Below are 15,591 nucleotides of genomic sequence, written 5' to 3'. Positions count from 1 at the left end.
ACTGACAGGTGCATTTTCTTCACTTAGTACTGTCCAGAATGCTAACAAAAGAGCAATGGCACCAGTCTAATTTATGCTAACAGTTGACCCAGAATGCCAAGTTTGTGCAATGGCAGAAGCCAAAATAAATAAATAAATAAATAATGTTTAAAAAGAAAAATATCTTTGTGCTGATTTCTCAACTCTGTAACTTCTACTATGAAATGGGAACATTACTAATCCCTACCTTCACAAAAACATTATCCTATTAAGAACTGAATCTTGAGACCATGGCACGTCCAAGAAACACTGAGAAGATCAACAATGTGTGTCACATACTCAAATTATGAGGCAAAGAAAGTTGAGCACATAACCTAAAAACTTGACATTATAACACTTTACATTAATGGAGCAATATACTAAATTTCCCAAAGCTGTCCTTTGTCATTTCACAGTAGATTTGTATATGCATGTGATATTTGTACCACTTAACCTAAGCAATCACATCACACTAAGAACAAATGTATGCAGTACAAGAGTGTATTCCCTTTCTTTTGTGAGCAGTACTATATTTTGACACATTTGTAAAATGATTTCATAGGACTTGCATTTATTTAGAAATGTGTTTGTATTATTCATTTTTTATGTAGTTCATATATACACACTTCAGAGGTACATTTACTTCTTAAGCATATATTCCTAAAAACAGTATAAAGTTTATCTCCTAAGTGGTCAATATAATCTTAGGTTTCTTTTGTGAGTGCATTCTTCCTGACAAACTCTCTGTAAGTGTACATAAAAGTGGCAGGAGTGTTACACAGTTAATAATTTGTACACTACTGCTAATGATTCACATTTTCAAGCTCCAGTTCAGTACTTGCTCTTGTACTGCGAGGACATGTGCACGGCTTCATGTAGGCCCTCATATCATGTTTACCTGGCCAGCACTTCAAGCACATTTAGTAATTCATGAAAGATAATGAGCTTACACTTGATTTACATATTCACAGTGTACAGCGGAGTGAATATGCACTATAGAAGGACAACCTGGGTCTAAGGATTGTGTATCTTAATAGATTCTCCAACTTCAGATACTGCTGTTTAACTGCTGTAGCTGCATTATTTTTGTTGAATTTTGCTAAAAATCATGTCAAGGTATTTTATGTTTCTTTACAAATATGCTTAAACAGTTGTGATGTTATTATTTTTTCAAAGTTGAGTGATGTGTGCACTTTGTCCATTTGTGTTGGTATAGAAGGTATAGCAGTTGTTCATGGAAGGATCATCTAATGTTACATGCTTTTACAGCAACATTTCTCTGAGGAAGTGAACACATTTGAGAAGATTTTTATATTAGTGGCAGCAATGTAAAAGTTATATTTTAGACTAAAAACTTCTGTTAAGCCTGTTGTATATGGTTGAAGGGGTTACATTTATGTATTAAATGTGTGTATTCTTATAGATCAATTCTGTACATTTTAATGATGCCTTCATAAATGCATATTTGTTTTCCTGCCAGTCACTGCTTCTTTTTATGATACAAATATTTTGTTTTTTCCTCCAATACAGGGATATGACACCCCCCCCCCAAAAAAAAAAATCTGGCCCACATAAACCTACATTTTCAGATGCCATTATACGAAGGCTTAACCAATCTAAAATGTGAATCACTTTTAATTATAGCATCTAACACACTAATTTGTGACTTTAAATTCACTAATTTACTGTGATAATTATCAGTAAGATACTGTGACAAGCCTCTGATATAAACAATCACCCTTCTCTACTCATTTCGGAAACTTGTTGATTCTAATATGTTCTGTTTGGGCTTACCACTGTATGATGCCATTTTTATCAAACTTAAGAGACGTGGCAGTTATCAATAGGAAAGAGAAAAAGCTATTTAGATATTCTACGACTTACAAAGAGGGAAATGCTTATGCACTTAAAGTATTAAAAGTCAACTGTAAGTTTGGCCATTTTTTAAGATGAAGCTACTGTTTTTCATCTAACAACAAAGAGACACATAGTGACATTCATTGAATACTGTCCACTTTGAAGGTTTTTCTGTCCTGCCCCCCCCCCTTTTCAGAATGAACAAAAAAAAAAAAAAGCAGATGTAGAATATCATTTTCAGGGCAAAAGGACAAGGAAGAGGATGTAGAAGAGGTAAGAAGAGATAGCTGACAATTTCAAAGTGTCTTTTCTCTTAGGTTATTACCATTTAAGTCTTAAAAATTGCTTGTCTGTCATACCCTCTAACAGGGCAAATATTGCAAAGACATTATGTAGAAATACAACCAAAAACCTTTGCCAGAACCCAAGTCCACAATAACCAAACAATAATTCCAAATAAACAAGCTGACCTAGGAAAAGCTGAACAATCCAGTGTTATAAAAGTTCTTTCATTTATTGAAAATATGAGATTGTATATGAAGGTCATTAGAAAGCACTGGAATATATTAACTACAGATGAAATCAAGGAATTAGATTCCAAACCCAGGTTTCTTTTCAAAAATATGAAGTCCTTAAAAAGGCAACTTTGTTATCCTAGGAGTAATACTGGTAATTATGGCATAAAGGCCACTCTACCATGTGGCAGATGTGCAGCCTGTAAGTTTATAAATAACACCGGCACTTTTTTACATCCAGATCAAAATAGAACTTTTACATTAATGTTTATGCCACACGTGATTCTGTACATATTGTATATTTAGTGTATTGCATACTATGGTATAAATTCTATGTAGGTAAAAATGGACAGAGCTTTAAAAGATAGGATAATCATATTAGTAAACGGAGCAATGCTAGTGGATTATCTAAACACATTCAGGAAACAAACGATATACATAGTTTTAAGTTCATGGCCATAGGTAGAGTGCATAAAAATATTGGAGAGAGAGATATAAGAAATTTAACAGAGCAACTTGAAGCAAAATGGATCATTAGACTCTGAGGTGACTATGGACATGGTATAATTGATAGAATTCCTATTAAACCAATGTTAAAAGCATGACCCCTATGCAGGTGAATAATATGTGTATATTAGATTTGTAGGGATTTTTATATGGCTATATTTTTATGGATGTATATGTTTAAGAAGTGTTCTATTTTTTTGGTCATGTGATTAATTATGTAAAGGCTTGAGTATTTATTGGACCTCGGTTGATGTATTACATCTGAAGAAGCAGTTTATCTGCAAAAGAGCGTATGTATTTTCAATAATTGCAAAGACATTAGTTGATCTTAAACTGTATGTATGCAAATTGAATTTAAGTTACATTTTGCATGACATTCCTGATTTTCAGAATTAAACTTCAGCTTAAAAAAGAATTAGTTTTACTCCAGCTTTGGATAGTACCTTGAAGGTGTTTCAGGATGTATGTGAAGATGAACTGAGAAGGAGTTTAAATAATAATAAATAAGAAGTTATGTACTCACCATAATGTTTCATGTGACTCGTTCATCTCACCTTCATTTTTTACTGATGGGTTCGGAGCCAATCCCTCGGCTCTGGTACGGCCACATGCAAAGCTCGAGGTCTTCCAGTAGCTCAAGGCCAAGTCCCTATCTGATGATGCATTGTGAATTAACTCAGATCTTGTTAGCTGTGTATACTATAACCATATATAATAGTTATTTCCCTATAGAAGGGAAGAAGAATTTGAGCAACCAGGATGAAACCAACATCTAGGTCAACTATCAGCCAGGAGGGGGTAGGAGGGAGGGATGTAAGAATGAAGGTGAGATGAACAACTCACATGGAACATTATGGTGAGTACATAACTTCTTAATGTGAAGTTGTTCGATCTCACCATTCATTCTTAACTGATGGGTAGCGTCCCAAGCACTATCAATCTTGGGTGGCTCACGGGAGTACATTTCTCAGGACCGTAGATCCAAAGGAAGCTCTATCCCTAGAGGCCTTATCAACTTTGTAATGAGTGATAAAGGTATGAGGTTTTGACCAAGTGGCTGCTGCACAAATGTAATTGAGGGGAAGTGTGGCTGAAAACGCAGAGGATGTAGAAACTGCTCTGGTTGAGTGAGCTTTAATCTTGTGTTGCGAGGGCATACTAGCAGCTGAATAGGCAAAGGTGATACAGTCAGATAACCATTTAGACAGAGTTGTTTTAGCCACTGGTCTACCTTTCCTGGATTCAGAGAATTAAACAAAAAACTGGTCTGAGTTCCTGAAATATTTTGTTTTATCCAAATAAAATCTGAGCTGTCTGTGATCATCAAGTTGGTGCAGTATATACTCTAACTTGTTGGAATGATTAGGGAAGAAAACTGGTAACTTGATAACTTGGTTAATATTGGTTTCTGAACAAACTGTGGGCAATAATGAAGGATTTGTCATAAGTGATACTCTTTCAGCATGACAAATCAAATAAGGAGGGTTGATAGATAAAGCCAGAAGCTCTGACACTCTGAGGGCAAAAGTAATAGCTACCAGAAAAATGGTTTTCCGTGACAAATATTTGAGGTCACAAGATGATGCTGGTTCAAATGGAGGGAGAATTATAAGTGAAAGCATAACATTTAGATTCCATGGAGAATAGGGAGGCACAGGTGGTCTCATATGAAATGTCCCTTTGAGAAAAGCTTTGGATAACTTGTGGGACATGATATTTAAACCATCAGCCCCAAGATGAAAATTAGAAATAGCAGCCAACTGAACCCGAACTGTTGCTGCTGCCACTCCTTTGTTAAAGATCATAGTCAAGAATTCTAGTATGGATGTCATGGGGGCTTGGTAAGGATCAATATTATTTTTAAAGGCCCATATGGAAAATCTCATCCACTTACTAAGATATAATGCTCTAGTGGAGGGCTTATGAGAAGACAAAAGGATCTGTTTTGTCTCATTGGAAATGTTATGAAGCCTAGCTATTAGGGGAACTGGAGCAGCCAAGCTGTCAGCTTCAATGACTGCATAGAGGAATGAAGTCCCACAATGGGTGTGTCAGGAGGTCTGGAAGTGGGTCCAGAATCCAGAGATCCTCCAAGAGATGAGGTTGAAGGAATAGGAACCAAATTTGCCAAGGCCAATGAGGGGCTATAAGAATGATGGTCCTTCCCAGGGATTTTGCTTTCTGTAGAACCTTGGGTATCAATGGTATTGACGGAAATGCATAGAGGAAACCCCGGGGCCAATCGTGTTTGAGTGCAGCCCTCGGGGCTTCTCCCAGAGGGGGAATCAGAACAAAGTAGCTTCTGCATTTTGTGTTGATGTGACTGGCAAAAAGGTTGCAGCAAGGCCGGCCCCATTTGCAGAAAATCCTGTCTGCATTCTCTTTCTTGAGGGACCACTCATGTGGCAACAAGATTGCCCTGCTTAGTTTGTATGCTATCATGTTGGATCTCCCCGGGATGTGCATTGCCAACAGGAAGCGCTGAGAGGAAACATCCCACTGCCAAACTCTGAGGGCTTCTCGTCAAAGGGGGTAAGATTTGGTTCCCCCTTGTTTGTTCAAATACCAGACTACTGACATATTGTCTGTCTGAATCACAATCATTCCTAGAGGAAAAGAGCCCTGGAAGTACTGCAATGCCAAAAGTACTGCTCTCATCTCCAGGACATTGATATGCAAATGTGACTCCTGATCAGTCCTTGTGCCTTGGGCAGTCTTTCCCTGAAAATGCCACCCCCACACTCTATCAGGGAAGCATCCTTAGTCACAATGGCTACTGCAGCAGGTAGAATAAAGGGGTGTCCTATGGTGACATAAAGAGATGTCAACCGCCACTGGAGGTCTTTCTTGCAAGAGCTTGTAATCAATATTGTGTGGTCCATGAGTAGTTCCTGATAAGACCATTGAGTGAACAACAGCCATTGAAGAATCTGCATATGCATTCTTGCTAATGGTATGGCTAGGAGTGCTGCTGCCATCATACCCAATACGTTTACAACTTCCAAAGCTGGTGCTCTGTCTTTTGATACCAATGTGCTGACATGTCGATGAAGAAGAAAAACTCTTGCCATTGGTAGCCTTAGAGTGGTAGTTGAAGTGTCTAGCTCTGCCCCGATAAAAACAATATGCTGCGATGGCGACAAGGCAGACTTTTCTGAGTTGACTGTAATGCCTAGATGATTGCAGAGTGACAGTGTACTCCCTTGCCTGAATCAGTTGATGCCTGGTGGTGGTGGTAAGGAGCCAATCATCTAGGTATGGAAACACCTGGAATCCTAGATGCTTCAGGTGAGCCGTGACCACTGCCATGCATTTGGTGAACACTCTGGGGGCTGCAGTGAGACCAAAGGGCAGGGCTCAAAATTTGATAATGATTGGCTCCCAGCCGGAAATGCAGGTGATCTCTGGATGGCCTGGCCATCTTTATGTGGTAGTACGCATCCTTGAGATCTACTGAGCACATCCAATTGTTTGTCCCTAAAAAGAGAAGTATAGACTGAAGCATGACCATCCAGAACTTTTCTTTCTTTATATATTGGTTGAGTTTGCTGAGGTCCAAAATGGGTCTCCAGTCCCATTTTCTTTGGAACCAAAAAGAATCTTGAGTAAGTTCCAGATCCTGTTTGGTCTGCCGGGCCTGGTTGGATGACTCTTTTTTTCTAGCAACTTTCGGACCTTTATAGTTACCTGTTCCCTGCAACTGGGTAGAACATCCGGGATTCTCCTTATGGAAATGATAATTTGTACCCAGCTTTTTGATATTTTTAGCCATGCATCTGGGTACAATGATAAGCGGTCCCTCGACTGCCTCCAGAGCAAGACAGTTGGGCTTCCTTTCAGGAATACTGGTTGGGTTGCCCAGAGAAGTGATCTCTGTCACCCTGGTGTTGCAGACCCCCTCTGCCGTGAGGGTGGCATCTTCCATTATTACCCCCTCCTCTGCTCCTGGAGGGGGGTTCACCATGTGTGTCCTGAAAGGCTCCTTGGGCTTTCCGGAACCACATTTTTCCTCCCCTTTGACCTTTATGATAAGGCCGGGTAGGGGTGGAAAAATGGACTTCAATGGCAGACAAAGTCTTTCCCTCCTGTTCACATCTGGTCAAGGTTTCCTTCACTTTAGGCCCAAAAAGGGATGAGCCATCAAAGGGAGTGTTCACGAAGGATGACTTGAAGGGCTCCGTGAAGGAACACAAGTGCATCCAGGAATGCCTTCTAAGAGCGTCTCCTGTACCCACTGCCCTACTTGTTTCATCAGCTGCATAGGATATGAGACACATGGATGAGTTGACAATAGAATTTAGGGTAGAAAGCTGATCAGCAACTTTATCAGAGGCTCCTGCAGCTACTGTACCCTAAAGAGTATCTCCCAACTCCTTAAGGAGATCTCTTTGCAACCTAGTAAAATGGGTTAAGTAGTTCAGTGAACGGAGAGCAAAAGTCGCTGAACTGAACATGCATTTCCCATATCCATCCATAATCCTAGACTCTGTATTAGGGGAATGGATAGACGAGGAAGTCTCAGACATTTCCTTTTTGGCAGCCACCACCACCACCACCATGGCATCAACAGGAACTCCTTTGGCTAAGAATGTTTTGTCTAGTGGGGCTGATATAAATTTGTTAGGCCTCCTAGGGACAGGCTCCATAGAATCCGGTAACTCCCAAGCCCTTTGAGAAACCAGCTGCATGAGCTCATCGAAGGGTAGAGACGCCCAAGAGGCAGAGGGTTGAGACCTTCAGGAGAACTGACTCATCCTCAGAAGGGTTTTTGGACTGTCAATCACCCCTCTGCCTAAAGATCTCAAGTATCTCAGCAAAGGAGATATCCTCAGAGGGGGATCATGGGGACCCTTTTGACTCATCCAAGTCAGCATCAGATGTTAATGACTCCTGTGGGGAGTCCAAGTGTCTCCTCTTGCGCACTCTCTTCCTAGGAGCCTCCTCAGTGGGGGCTTCTGGAGAGGTCTCGGAAGAGCAGGGGCCACCCTGTGGGGCTACCTGGGACTCTGGGGCTCTACACTTAGCCTGGATCCTGGAAGCAGAAGCAGACACAGGTGATTTAGGGGATGAGGAAGCAATGCCTGAAGTTGAGGATGTCTTAGGAGACAAAACTCTCCTCATGGCATCAAAGGCACCACTGCTCTGATGGGAAGGAGTCAATGGATCCGAGAAAACCGTCAAACCCTCCAGAGGAGAAGTAGACAAAGCAGGAGTAGTGGTCTTAAACTCTGAAGCTGCTTGGGTCAGAGCTGACAACAATTTAGCAAAGCCTGGTGCCTGTAGCAGCTTCTGCACCAATCAATCTATATCCAAATCTGAAAGGCTGACAGGCGACCTAGATGAATGAACAGATGGTGCTAACTAGAGTAATGGTGACTGAGGCACTTTGAATACTGGTTCCAAGGCTGTGGGCCAGCTCCAAAAAGAAAAGACAGTTGGCTCCGAAATCTGTGGAGCCGATGTCGCAGACTCATCAGATTATTTTGATTTTTTTTGAATGTTTGGAGTCCTTAGATTTGAGAGATGTCTTCTTGGAGGACTTAGAAGATTTGCTTGCAACATCCTGGTCACTCAATGCCTCTTGAAAAGGGTGTTTTATCAAACCCCTGTCTATTAATTTCCTTTTTCTCTCTAGCAGAACCCTGGACAAAAAGGAATGGCAGATAGTACAAGATTCTTGTAAGTGGACAGCCCCTAAACAATATACGCAGGTAACATGCCAATCAGTCACTGACATTTTTTGGTGACAGTTCGGACATTTTTTAAAACTGGATTTGGGATGTTTATCCTTATCATCCTCCATGATAGTATTCTAAACATACCCAAGATCAAAATATTAGTATGAAAAATAATACGCTCTAAACAGACGCACACAGACGAGCCTAAGATAAAAGTATCCAAAAACTCTCATAATAATAAAAATCACTAAAAGGCAATTAAATTCCAACTAGAACTAGAACCAGAACTACTAAGGAAAATGCTATGAGAAAGTTAACTAGGCCAAAACAACGAGGCCAAATATTTAAAGTGTAAATATATAAACACACGGGAAGGGGAACTGCAAGGAAGCTATAAAAGATAACTATCTAACTACCTATGTCAACAAACTACTAATGCTATGTAATAAAGCTACGAAATAGAAATTGTTAAAGTTTACTGGCCCAAGTTTTCACTGGAACTTCCGATCAGATGCCACGGCAAACTAGATCTGAGGTAATTCACAGTACATCATGGGATAGGGACTTGGCCTCGAGCTACTGAAAGACCTCGAGCTTTGCATGCAGCTGTACCGGAGCCGAGGGATCGACTCTGAACTCATCAGTTAAGAATGAACAGCGAGATTGAACAACTTCACATACAAAGTTTTACAACCTCACTTTTGAAGAGAGAAATGCCATGAGAGATTTGACTAAATGTCATGATTTGAGAATTATTAAGACAGATAAAGTCTAACGATTACATTGATTCTGTTAATCAAATGTTAAATGATCACAACTGTTATGAAAATGACACTTTGAGTTATATTAATTCTATGTTTGCCATTATTGAAATATTATTAATTAACATGGTGGGTCAAGGAGACATTGATTTTGCTTTATACAATTTTTAAAGGTTGATTTTCTCAAAATAGCAAGATCTTTTGGCATTCCTAAAATACATAAGGATTGGTCGCACACCTCCTCATTTAGGCCAATTATAGCTGCAGATTTTTACAAGACCAAACCTATTTCAGTGTTTCTTGATTTCATATTAAATCCAGTAGCACATAGGTCACAGTTCTATTTAACAAATTCATAGCTTCTTTATACATAAACTTAAATTTGATAGTAAAGAATATTTATTAGTTGCTTTAAATGTTGTTTTGCATTACACAAGTATTATAAAACATACAGGCATTGAATTTGTAATTACTTAAGCAAATTTACAACTTTTTCTAATTCTTCTGCTAACACCATTATTGGTTTGTTAAATACTGTATTAAACATTTTTTTATTATTTGATGGTAAATATTATGTACAGAAGAAAGGGATGGCTATGTGAGATAGAGTTGCCCCTTCTTTTGCTAATCTGGTAATGAGATGGTGAGAACAAGAATTTCTTGTTAAACACCCTTTGGTTAAAAGGGCTCACGTTTATCAGCATAACATAGGTGATTTGTTTTTCCTATGGGAAGGTAATGAAGAAACATTTAATCAATTTGTTTGTTTTTATTTAAATAAAACCACCATTTTTTTGGCATTCACTTATGGAGGGAAAGGCCAGTAAGTAGTATATTTAGATGTATTGTTATCAATTGATGTTGATCAGAGATGTTTTCACAGCATTGTCTTTAGGAAGCCCATTTCTGCTTATAATTAGTTAGTGATAGCCAACATCCCTTTTTATGAAAAAGAATGTAGTTTGTGGTCTTTTTATAGGGTTAAATAGATTATTTAGTGATGACACAACATATGAGTTTGAACTAGTCTATCTTAAAGCTATGTTTTTAGGAAGAGGCTATAACTAATGAATTTTAAATAAAGTAATAGAAGAAGTGACAGGGAAGAGGAATACTGAGTTTAAACTGATTTTAAGATGTGGCTATTGCTGCAAGGAGAATAATGTAGTGGAGGGAGATATGAAATTTGATCAATACAGGGTCTTTTTATTGCTGATTTCTTGTGATAGTAATATCATTAGGAATGTTATTAAAAAACTGAAATTATTTTGAGTAATAAGGATCTATTTAATATTATGGGCAATAAACCAAGTTTCAAATACAAAAGAACATGCGATTTGAAGTCACATTTTGAAAGAGGGGGTCTTTTTAGATACAGCAGATATATTTCATCAGTCTTGTTTTAGGACAATTTGTTGCCAACACTCTAAATATTGTAGATATGTTTCTGGAGGTTCTTCTGTTATTAGATGGCATGCTAAAGAACAAATCTGGGTTAAGAACAGATACACTTTTTTAAACACCTTTATTGAATTATCACTTATGACTTAGGCAAATTTACATTTATACAAAAGTAATCAATCTATTAAATTAACAACAAACATTATACTTCACATATATTGCTATATATATCATATAACCTAAGCAGCATTACATAAATTATTCAATTCCTGCCCCTTTTTTTAAATAAGAAACAGTTTTATTAAACCATCACTTATGACATAAGCAATCATACATTTATATAAATGAAAACAAACCATACCGACACAATCCTAGCTGCAAGCATTATACATCAGAAACCCTAATGACACACTCCCAGTTGCAAATATTATACATCACTTATACTCTACCCAATCATTTTCAGTCAAACATTACATAGCTCATTTAAGTCCTACCTTTTTTTAAACTTCATTCCTCCCCTTTATGCATTGTTCCCACAATTCCCATTTTTCCTATGTAGTTTGCTCCTACCCTTTTCTAAAATCTCAATTCAAGTTGTTTTATCTCTGTTATTATATTCACTACCTCTAATGTAGTTGGTTTAGATTTTAATTTCCATTTTCTAGTAATTGCTTTTTTGGCAGTCACCATAATCAGACACAGCAAGGCCTTACTATGTCTACACGATTCTGATTCTGTATCATAGCTAAGAAAAAAATCATCTCCCTCTTCATACCAATCCACCCACCCAGCATCTATGACAGTGCATCCTGCAGACAATCTGTAAAGTTTGCCAACCCTCCACACTTCCAGAAAATATGTTCCCAAGTACCACTTTCTTCTGTGTCACATTTCTAACATTTGCTATCTACATGAGGAAAAATTATCTGGAGTCTATTTGAGGTATAAAAATATCTATGTAAACATTTCCAAGCAAAAATCCTAAATCTTCTAGATTTTGTTGCATATTTGGGAAACATACATATATCCTCCCATTGTTTCTTTGTGAACTGCTTATCCAATCTCCCTTCTCAATCCTTTCTAACCTCCTCTGAGTCTTATAGTTATAACACAATATTTTATATGCTCTACTAATTATTCCTTTTTAATGGCAGCTGTTCTAGATTCTACTTAAAACTCTATCAGTGCTGGTCTTTCGATTAGGACCCCATATTTCTCTTTGCCTATACTCCGATAACAATCCTTGATAGGGAAGGCAATCTCTAACTTGCAGTCCAAACAAATTCATGGTCTTTTCCTATTCTATTACCTTTCCTCTCTCTGTTTATTTGCTCCCAATACCTTTGTTCCTTTGCTAGTTTTCTCCAAAAAATTCCAGCACCTCTTGCCTATTCTCTAGATCTCTAATTGCAGTCACCTCTATGGGCAGAATCTCTTTTCTCCAGTTGCATGTTGGCTTAGTTCTTAGAATACTTTCTGCTACTTTATGTATATAATATTCTGTATGATTATTGTTATCCTCCTTAAAGGCCTGCATCCAAAATTCCAATCTCTCCTTGTTTCTTGAGCTCCCCCACTGTTCCAACATCATCCCTTTCCACTTTGAATTATAGTTTTCTGCTTGGATTGTGTATACTAGCCTTAACTGTGTAGCTCTGAAATACCCCTTCAAATTGGGTATTTGCAATCAACCCTGCTTGACTGGAAGAATCAGCTTATCCCACTTGACTCTTGCCTTTTCCCTACCCAGATCATGTCCTTCAGCTCTTTATTAATTGCTATCCACAACTTCTCCTATGGATGATAAAAATATGCCTGACCTGTGTACAAGACTAAAGGGACTAAAAACATTTTGACTGCTTGTATCTTACTATCCATGTCCATATAACAAAGCTTCCATTTTCCCATTTTCTTGCATTATCTTTTATTTAGTCTCTTCCCACATATCCTTAGCTGCCATACCAGAATCACATTAATCCATACCCCTAAATGCTTCATTTTTTCATGTCACCCATAAATACAGATATTGCTGGACCAAATCATCTGTGAGTACATAATTTACCACTATTGCCTTTGTTTTAGCTTCATTAATTTTGTATCCAAAAAAGATTTGAAACTGTCTCAAAATGTTCCACAACACTGTAATGTCTCTTTCTGGATTTGTCAGGTATAAAATAATATCATCTGCAAATAGAGCCAGCTTTTCTTGACTACTATTCCGATTATATGCTTGAAATTCTGAGTCCCTTATTTTCTTTGCCAGTGGTTCTAAATATAATGCAAATAACAAAGGAGAGAGAGGATACCCCTGTCTGGTTCCTCTGCTCAAGCAGAAATTATTAGAGAGGACCCCACCCACTTTAATTTTTGCCTCCGATCCCTAATACATCTTCCTAATCAACCTTATAATTTTTTTGGGAAATGCAAGTGGTTCCATAACCATGTTCATAAAGTCCCAGTTTACTCTGTCAACTGCTTTCTCTGCATCAAGATGTTGTTAAATCTTTGCCTCCCCTCCACAAGACCACAATGATCCATATCTATCAATTCTGGCATTACTTTTATCATTCTTTTAGCCATTATAGAAATTAACTTTTTATAAATATTGTTTAGTATTGAAATGGGCCTGTATGAAGCTGGGTCTAATGGATCTTTACACTCTTTAGGTATTACAGCTACCATTGGTTTCTTTCGGGATGTTGGTAGCTCTTCTCCTCTTAAAATACTGTTAAAGAAAGCCTTCCAAATCTTTATCAGTCTTTTCCATCCTAGCTTCCAAACTTCCACAGGAATACCATCTATTCATGGGGAATTCCTGTAGATTAGTTATACATCACAGTTTTTATCTCATCTCCTCTTATCATAACTGTTACTAATTGAATCTCATCTACCTCTAACCTTGGCATATTTAATTCTTCCATAAACATTTCCATTTGCAACTTTTCTTGATTTCCAGATTTCTCTGCTGTATACAGAAGTTCATAGAATTTCTGAAATATTTGTAATACCTCTACAGGAACTCTTGTTGCATTCTTTGTTATATGCTCCCTAAGTTTGGTGACAGTCCTGTCTAATTTCTGTTGTCTGAGTCATTGTGCTAAAATATTTGTGCTCTACTGTTATTATCAAAAAACAGTTGCTTAACAGCAATCTTTCTAAACTTGTGCATATTATCAAGGTAAGCCCTCATTTTCTGCTTAGTGTTCTGCAGTTGATCTTCTTCTTGTTCTGTAAGATTCCCCCTGTTCTGCAATACTTTAACATCTGTCAGTCCTCTCTAAGTAATTCTTGTTACCTCTTAACCATAGCTCCCTTTCTTTTATTTCCACCCTATTTTTAAACTCCACCTTAACTTTATCCCATTCCTTAGCTATATTTTCAGAAGAAATTTCTGTCCTCTCTAACAGCTCCTGAATAATCTCTACTACCCATTCCTTAAATTCCTCTCTTTTCAACAGATAGGTAGGAAAGCACCACTGTCTCATTTTTATTTCATTACCCTGTGTTTTTATTTTAGTTATTATTGGTGTATGATCTGAAATAGTTATTGGGTGCATATAAAATCCTTCAATTAAATGCACGTGTTCCTGTGAAATATAAATTATTTCTAGCCTAGCCCAGTTTTTTTATCTTGGGGAATAATATGTAAAATCCACTCTGAACTCCTATTACTGAAGTCACATCCTCCATGCTAAATATTTTCATAAATTTCTTTACAAATCTACCCTCCTTTGTTATACTTTCCCTTCTGGGCCCCCTAGACACATCTTTACTGTTGCAAATCAGATTCTAGTCCCCACCTATAAGTAATACTCCCTGCTGAAAAACTGATTATTTCTCCCAGAATTCTTAAACTCCATCATAGCAGTTTTAGGTGGAATATAAATACATGCCAGTGTAATCCTCCTCCCTTGCCACTAGCCCCTTAGTAGTAAAAATCTGCCATTATTATTTTTATCCCCTACTATTGAAGCTCCTCTTGCAATTAATATAAATACTCCTCTTTTCCTTTATCACAGGTATTCCGCTGAGTAACCATCCTGAAAACATTTCTTTATCAAATTCACATGTTCAGTTCTAAGTTTGCCTCTTTTAACATAGCTATTTGCACTTTACATTTTTAAATATAGTCCACTAATCTTTCTTTTTTGTATTTATCTGTGAGACCGTTGACATTGAAAGACATTACTGAAAGCATCATTACATTAAAAAGTTATTATTCCCACCTTTTATGTATAACACCATTTTTGTTAAATGTCTAGCTCCAGCTTTTGTGTTACATGCATAGACTGTCTGACAGGTTGAACCTTTATACACTTGTTTCTTGTCATACCCATTTGAGCCTATGTCACATCCTACAAAACTTTTTGCTTTACTGAAAGCCCTCAAACAAAAAAACAAGCATACTCCAATGCTCCCTAAAACCTATTAACTTAATACTAACACACAAGACAATGTACATCTTCAAATACTGAAGTTTAACCCTCCTAATAGAAACAAATGTCCCAAACTGACACACACATTCATAGACTTGAGTTAGCCTAAAAGAAAGGTTAAACATGCTAAGATGCATGGTACAGCCTGTGCTTCTACTAAGTGCTAACTGCTTTTGTCTTTTCTTTATTGCTCTCCCAGATGGGAAAACCCCTGAATGTTTTCAGAGATCATTATATCCTAGACAATATCTCTTCTCAGTTTTTTTCCTTTAGCCAATCACACTCCACCAGTCTGTAGCCAGTTTCTGTTTATCAGATGGAAACACAAAGACCAGCTGCAGAATTGCTACTGAACATACATGTTTTTGTAGGGGAAAAATTCTCATAATATTCAATATTCTTTTTCACTTACTTGCTT

This window comes from Protopterus annectens, chromosome 2.part1, assembly GCF_019279795.1.
Source record: "Protopterus annectens isolate FY-2018-M chromosome 2.part1, PAN1.0, whole genome shotgun sequence".
In the NCBI taxonomy this organism is placed as follows: Eukaryota; Metazoa; Chordata; order Ceratodontiformes; family Protopteridae; genus Protopterus; species Protopterus annectens.
The sequence above is the reverse complement of the archived record's forward strand: the minus strand, read 5'-3'. Positions refer to the sequence as shown.